The 7,933-nt window shown below is 35.4% G+C and overlaps 1 pseudogene; it reads left to right on the forward strand.

Annotated features, from left to right (window-relative positions):
- Positions 1–449: 449 nt before the first annotated feature.
- Positions 450–5,563, forward strand: LOC133318381 (ATPase family AAA domain-containing protein At1g05910-like; annotated as a pseudogene).
- Positions 5,564–7,933: the final 2,370 nt, after the last annotated feature.

Here is a 7,933-nt window from a genome sequence, read left to right on the forward strand (position 1 = left end):
CCATTTGAGAGCACTTCCCTTAACAGCAAAAGGGAACAGTCGGAGCCTGATAGCATCAGCAGACACTCCATTGTGCTTTGTAGTGTCACAGATCATCAGAAATCGATCTATGAACTCATGAGGGTCTTCCTCGTCAGCACCAGAATATTGAGCTCTTGCCACCAAAGAAATCAATGATGGTTTCAACTCAAAATTGTTTGCCTCAACCGTCGGCCTGACTATGCTTGAGTTTGGCCTATTGAACACTGGTGTCAGAATACTTTCCAACAATCTTGGGGGTGGATTAATTGCATTGTGGCCTCTGCCACCATCAGCGTTGTTGTTTCCTTCCATCCCTTGTTTTGGTTGTGCAGGTACGCTTTTCAAATTTTCCCAAATTATTTGCCTAGCCGCCTTCCTCAGTTTCCTCTCAGTCCTTGAAATTTCAGGATCAAGCAAAAAGTCTTTAGATGGAAGTCTACCTCGCATAAAACTCAGAAAAATTTGTTAATAGCACCTGTAAAATGCAAACAAGAATAATAAAATAAAATAAAATAAAATTCAATCTCAAAGATCAAAGATTATTTATAATATTGAAATTTTCAATCCCCGGCAACGGCGCCAAAAACTTGATGCTATCCGGCAAGTATACCGTTTCGCATAAGTAGTAAAGTAGTAAGAAAGATCGTCTCCTCAGGGATTGAAAACCAAGTACTAAAATAATCAGTCACTTTAAGTTGAAAAACTTGATCTCTTGTTGGGAAAATTAAATTGAATCTTAGTAACCATAAAAGTAAAGACTTATTTTTGAGTTTTTGTATTTTCAAGAATGAAAAGAAGAATAATAATGGAGTTGGTTTTGAAAATATGAGAAAGAATTGCAGTTAGGGAACACTCTCCCTATGATCCCCACTTATTATTTTGGATTGATACAAAATACTTATTTATATAATTTCTCAGATAATTATGATCTTAATATATTAATAATTAAATCCCAATCCCTTGGTAACTTAACCCTTTAACCTCACTTAGAATCCTAATCCCTTAGTAACCCCTCATGAGAATTAAGCAATGAACACAATAATTCCAACATCTGCAATTAAATATACATCTATCCCTAGTATGCATACCAATAGTTATCTTATCTCCTTTCAAGATCAGAAACCCCAATATCCCTATTTAAGGTTCTAACCCTCAAACTATTTTCAACTATCAAATTGATCAGGTTTAATAAAGAAAATATCAAATACGCACAAGATAAGATAAAGAAATTTATATAAACGAGTAAAATAATTTAAATCAATCCGTCATAACAAGGGTTCACATAGGGTTTTGTGACCCTAACTACAATAAAAGAACTTAGCCAGACATAGTCATATCCGACATAAACAAATATTCAAAAGAAAGCATAAAAACTATAATTACTAGAAAGAATGGAGAAGAATTCTTGATCTTCAGTCCTCTACTGCTTGCTCTGAGTTGTGAATTTGGTTCCCTGGTTGTGCTCCCAAGCTCCTTATTTATAGCCACAGGAATTGGGCCCATCATCTAATCTTCCTTTGAGTCCATCCAAGATTTGTATTTGATTTAAACTTTGTTTCCTTTTTCATGTAAAAATCTTGGAGATTTGATTGATAAATTAGAATTTCAAATCTTTATTGTATCTTGATTCAATCTTCTCACAAATCATCTAGATTTGTTTCCGCTTTAATTCCATATCTTTTCTGAATAAATCTTCATCAAATCTTTATGGAATCTGTCGCGATCTTGATCATATCTTTTTCGCATCTCTTTGTAATCTTATCTCTAATTTGGAAAGAGATCTAATTGCTGAATATCCACACTTTATTTTTAAATCTTTTCCTTTTCCAAAATTGCCTCGTTTGTTTGCTTTTTCCTACAAAATTAGCATAAAATCAGTATTTAATCCTTGATTAAGATTTTGACAAATTAACAGTGATTCTTGCTCTTTTTCTCAAGATTTCATCAACATTCTTTCTCTTTTTTGGCTCAGATTTCCTTATAGGCTAAGCGCATATCACTTCTACATTGTGGTGGTGAAGGTACAGGGCTGGTAATTATCATGGAACCTTTTAACTTTATCGAAAAAAATTCATTTCAATAACTGAATACTGAATATACTTACTGCTCTAATTTAACAGGATCATCTTGGCCCTGCGGTTTTACATAAACTGGAAAAATATCTTGTACATTCATTAGGACTTCCATCTCTTCTGTCAAGTCCGAGTGCAAAGACACCGGAAGAAGCATTGGTACATATATTTGGTGAAGCTAGAAAAACAACTCCATCAATTCTCTATTTACCCCAGTTTGATGTTTGGTGGAAAACTGTGAGTACATATATTAATTATCTGCACTTGTATGCTAAATAAACTGATTTGTATGTCTGAAATTTATATCTCATTCATACTGGTTTCCTGTTATTGTATTGCTGCTTTAATGCAACCTGAGTTTGATTGGATTAATAATCTTGCAGGATCATGAACAACTCAGAGTTGTTGTCCTGACTTTGCTAGAAGAATTGCCATCTGACTTACCTATCTTACTACTCGGGACATCCTCAGTTGCACTTGCTGAAGTAGAGGAAGTCCCTCCTTCAGTTTTCCCTCATCGCTCAGTGTACGTTTGATCTAATTTACAGCAAATATTTGATACAAGTTCCAAGCTAATGTTTATTTTTCTTTATACCAGCACTCTGGCTTTATGCAATTATTTTTTTTCTAGATTTGGGGTTTTTTGTATGTTGGAAATTAGTAGTGGAGTTCAACACGAAGATTTTTTTCCTTAACAGAAAAAGTCTTAAGTTTGCTTATGTAGAGCGACTGTTTTTCATTGTCAAAGTTACCCTTTGTAATTTTTCTCAAAATCATAATTTATTGAAGGATAGATCAGTAGTCTACATCACATTACTTTTCATACATCTCTACTACTATTAGTTAAATGTATTTTGGATAATTGAACGAGAGGTAAAAATCTCAGCATTGCAAATGCTAATGCTTCCTATCAGTATTAAGTGCCCTTTCTTTTTACCAAAGTTTCTATTGTTGCTTATTCTTACAAGTATTTGAATAACTGTAGTTCAAAGGCTAAGGCTGAAAATTTCTAAGAATGTTAGTTTAGTATTCTTATTCAAATCTGAAAAGTATTCCTCACGCCTGGGCTCTTGTTTCTGGTTATATGCTCACCCTCTATTTCCCTTTTGAACAGTTATCAAGTGAGCATGCCATCTACGAAAGATAGGACTTTGTTTTTCAATCATTTAATAGAAGATGCTATGTCAGTATTGTTGGAGGGAGTCAGCAAGAAATCCCAGGATACAGGATGCCTTCCTGAACTTCCCAAGGCACCAAAATTGGCTAGTGGTCCGAAGGTATCTGAGCTAAAAGCAAAGGTGGAAGCAGAGCAACATGCACTTCGGAGATTGCGAATGTGCCTTAGAGATGTTTGCAATCGGTATGTCAACCTATGCTTAATTTACAATTGTTGGCTTCGCTTGGCACATCTATACTGTTAGAAATATAATATAAAATCATTTATGTGTCTTCATCTAATAGCTTAAGTTTTTGGGAGAGTTGGCTATTGACATGGTATTAGAGCCTCTATGATCAAATGATTTAGGGTTCAATCCTTGTTGTCTCATTTTACTTATAAATATTGTTAAATTTCTTAGCACAAGATAGGTGGATATGTGTATTGTCCATCTTCAAGCTCAAAGGGCTGTTGCGTGATGGGACATGTTAGAAATATAATATAAAATCATTCATGTGTTTTCACCTAATAAAAGCTTTTGGAAGAGTTGGTTCTTGACATACACCTTTAATTAAATGCATGCAGCCTCTCTCTCTTCCCTCTCAATATATTTTTTGTTTCCCTTTTGCAGGATATTGTATGACAAGCGATTTAATGCCTTCCATTTTCCAGTCTCAGATGAAGACGCACCTAATTATCGCTCAATCATACAGAACCCAATGGACGTGGCTACCATCCTGCAACATGTTGACAACGGGCACTATATTACATGTGTTGCATTCCTGCTGGACATTGATCTTATTGTTTCCAATGCAAAGGCATGCATCCTGCGCCTTAAGTTTTTTAAATTTTTCTTGGGTTGGGTCCTATATATGTATAGATGATCGTTCTGTAACCAAGTACAAGTAGGGCTGAGCTAAATTGGTTGAAAATGCTTCATATTACTTTTAATATTTAAAGCATGTCCCAAGTTTGATCCTTCTTTCCACAACTCAGGCTTACAATGGAGAAGACTACAATGGCACCAGGATTGTCAGTAGAGCTTGTGAGCTTCGTGATGCGGTGTGTGGACTTTCTTTTGTCTTAAGGTTTACGTTGGTGTTTTTTATGATTATTGTCTGGAAATTGCTCCTGATCTTATTCCTTGTTTTTTTTTTCAGGTGCATGGGATGCTTTCATAGATGGATCCAGCACTAGTTGCATACTGTGACAAAATTGCTAGCCAAGGTGGCCCACTTCATCTTCTTGATGAATTAGGGTATTCTACCTTCCCTGCTACTCTTGTTGTACAACTGGGTACTGCTACTAGAACGAGTGCTCGACTTCGCCATGTCCAACCTGAGGTTAATATGGACCAGAGTTATGAAGTATTGAAGCGGAGTAAGAAGATCACGGAAGTTGTGCATGCAGGTATAAAATGCCTTTGCAGTATGAATTATTTCTCAAATGTATGACGGTTGTAATACAAATGGTTTCTTTAAATGTCATTTATACATACTAGTATTGTTGTTTTGCTATCGTGATTCTGAAACATTAGGAAGTTATACTAATTAAGAAAAGCAATAACGAAGATGGAAGTGTGAATATTTTGACCAGAACCGTTCTTTTGGTCTTAAGCATGGGTGAGCCATGATAGTGTTGACATAGAGAGGCATCTTTAAGAATTGTGGATTCTCTCTATACTTCTTCAAGTTGTTGCTTGTCATGCACTTGTTTTTATATGATTGATTATGCTTATAAACAAAATGATATTGGTGTTACTTGATTTCCAATGATTAATTTCTTGTTCACTTTTTTCATTCTTCCTGTAAACTTCCTGTTCAAATGCTGATTTTGAAGTTTTTTTTTTCTCAATTGTGTTTTATAGCAGAAGACAAGTCACCAGAAGATTCTGTACCATCAAAGTCTTCCCAGGAGCATCAGGCAAATGACGTAAATTCTGAAAGGCTGGAACCAATGTCAATTGATGCAAATGTGCAGGGAACTGGTACAAATAGCCTTGCTGATAGCAGCAGTCTTGATGATTTCGTAATGCTAGATGGTGAATTTTCAGGACAAGAGGAGTCTGTCAAGCAGTTTTTCTCAAGCAGCTTTTTGTCCAGCTTAGTGAAAATTACAGCATTCCACAACTTGAAAGGCTTTACACGAGAATTATGAAGGGCGTTTTTGAAACCAAAGATAAAGGAACGAATGATGATATCAAGACTTCGGTTTTGGGGTTTTTATTGAATTTTGTAGAGGATGATGCAAATTTCTGACTAATCGGTTTTCCCTTTCTCCCTTGATGATTTAGATAAAGGAAAGATTTTTACTGTAAAGTTAGCATTTTTTAATTTCAATGTTATTTGATTGATTTCCCTTCCCTCCCTTTCCCTGGGCCAGAATGGTCCAAACCAAAATGTATAGTGGAGTAACCATTTATTCTTTCTATATTCTGGAAGATTGTAATTACTGGATTTTAGGATTAGATGTCTCTGCCGACTTGCGAAAGCCCAGAGCTTGAAAATGTTAGCCAGAGTGAGATAACCTTTTTTTATTGCTCTCAACCACTAACTACCATGTCCTACTGTAAAGTAAATATTTTTATGTTCACTAGCATATCCCTCATTTTTTTAAATGCCAATTATTCCATTTATTTCAAAATAATTATAACTTCCAGAGGTTCTAATTTGGGAAAAGTGAAATGAAAAAGCATTAATAGAGTAAGAAGGTAATATAAATAAAATTATTTAATAACTATTTTAATCTGTCAAATATTAAACGGCAATTTATTTGACAAAAAAAAACGAAAGAATTCGAAGGTTTTATTGTAATCATTTAAATAAAATTCTACTTTTTATCACTGGCACGAATGATGCCGCTCATAAATAAGGAATGAGTGACAGTGGTGTGGATTCTTTGGTGGTGTAATTGTTAAATTTTATAATCTTAAAACTACACAAATAAGATTTATTCTTCATTCATTGATATTAATCTAGTACTCATTTTTTGTCTTGGATAGAATGTAATGCTTATCAAGAATTTTATTTGTCAATAATAGTATATAGACATTTACTACAAAATCAATATGTAATGAATATTTGAGAACTTCCTATATATAGATGCAATTTTTTTTCTTGGGTTCCGGTAGTAACTCCTTTTATTCACTTGCATTCATCAGTAACAAAATTCTAAATTTGAATTGAATAATGACACTGTAGGATTATTTATTAGGGATAAGTTATTCTGCCTACTCTTAATTTGCCTACTTTTGCCTACCTCTTTCAATACCGTTAGATTACAATCTCATCCAATGATAAAGATTTATGGTATAAAATTAACCTTTTTACACCATCCTCTCTCCCACTCCCCTCATCCTTTCTCTCTCCTCCCCTCAAGCCGCCGCAATCATCAAAATACTGAAATTGTTTTGTGATTTTACTACACCGAAGCACTTTATGCTCATCTATCCAATAACAATGGATGATGATTGGTAAATTCAATTATGCAGTACGAATCAAATAACAATATCACATCATTTAATTCATTTCTGTATTGGTAAATTCAATTATAAATAGTTTACTTCTTTGCTTTTTATGTTCATCTATCCAGAACAAACAAAATTCATAGTGTACGTAATAAAATAAAAAATAGCGTATGACTCTATGATTCTGTTGGGCTTCCTCCTTCAATGTTAAGCCCAAGCCCATTGAGGGGTTTTCTAAAAACCCTAAACCCTAGATCTCACCTCCTCTATATATTCATTAGTTGTGGGTGGAGGCTAGGTTAGAGATTAAAAGAGAGATTCGAAATTTGAGAGAAAATTATTTGAGAGATTTGAGCAAAGCTTTATGCTTTGTATTTGAGAGATCTCTAGAGAGTTTGAGTGAAACATCTCTAGGGAGGTTTGATTATCACCATTGTTGGAGAGGTTGAGTTAACCACCATATTGGTGAATTTGATTCTGTGTAATCATTATTTTCATAGTGGAATTTTGATCTGGACTAGGTCCCGTGGATTTTTACTTCTTCATTGAAGAAAGTTTTTCCACGTTAAAACTGTTTGTTTTCTCTCTCTCCTCTCTCTCTCCGTTTTGTTTTTGATTTTCCGCTGCGCTGCCCGACCTGGTGAAGTTCAGGCCGAGGTATTGCCGAGATCCGAGATCAAGATCTTGTTGTTTGTCTTCCGCAAAGAAAGGCCCCTGAGCCGAGCTTGATGGAACTGAGTTCCCAACAGTGGTATCAGAGCCCGAGTTCAACGGGTTTTGAGGGAGACGAGATGGAGACCAGTGGCATAACCAATGATGGAGACATGTTCAAGCTGACCGCAGACAATTTCACGTAATGGAGACCGATGATGGAAGATCTTCTCTACTGCAAAGATTTATATGAGCCCATTATCCTTGATAAGAAATCGGAAGGCAAAACCGATAAGGAGTGGGAGATTCAGAGTCGTAAGGCGGTAGCTACAATTAGAAAATACATAGACAAGAGCCTCTTTGAGCACGTGTGCGAGTCACGAACACATATGAGTTGTGGACGAAGCTGGAGTCCATGATTCAAAAGAAGACTCCCAGGAACAAAGCACACCTGGTTCGCCGACTTGTGAAACTAGAATACAAGGACGGCATGAGTATGATTGAACACCTCAACACTTACAATGGTATTGTGAATCAGCTGTCAAAGGCTGAGATGAAAATTGATGA

Source organism: Gastrolobium bilobum, unplaced genomic scaffold (assembly GCF_033153095.1).
Source record: "Gastrolobium bilobum isolate Gb01-03AN ecotype WA unplaced genomic scaffold, APGP_CSIRO_Gbil_v1 utg53169, whole genome shotgun sequence".
Lineage (NCBI taxonomy): Eukaryota > Viridiplantae > Streptophyta > Magnoliopsida > Fabales > Fabaceae > Gastrolobium > Gastrolobium bilobum.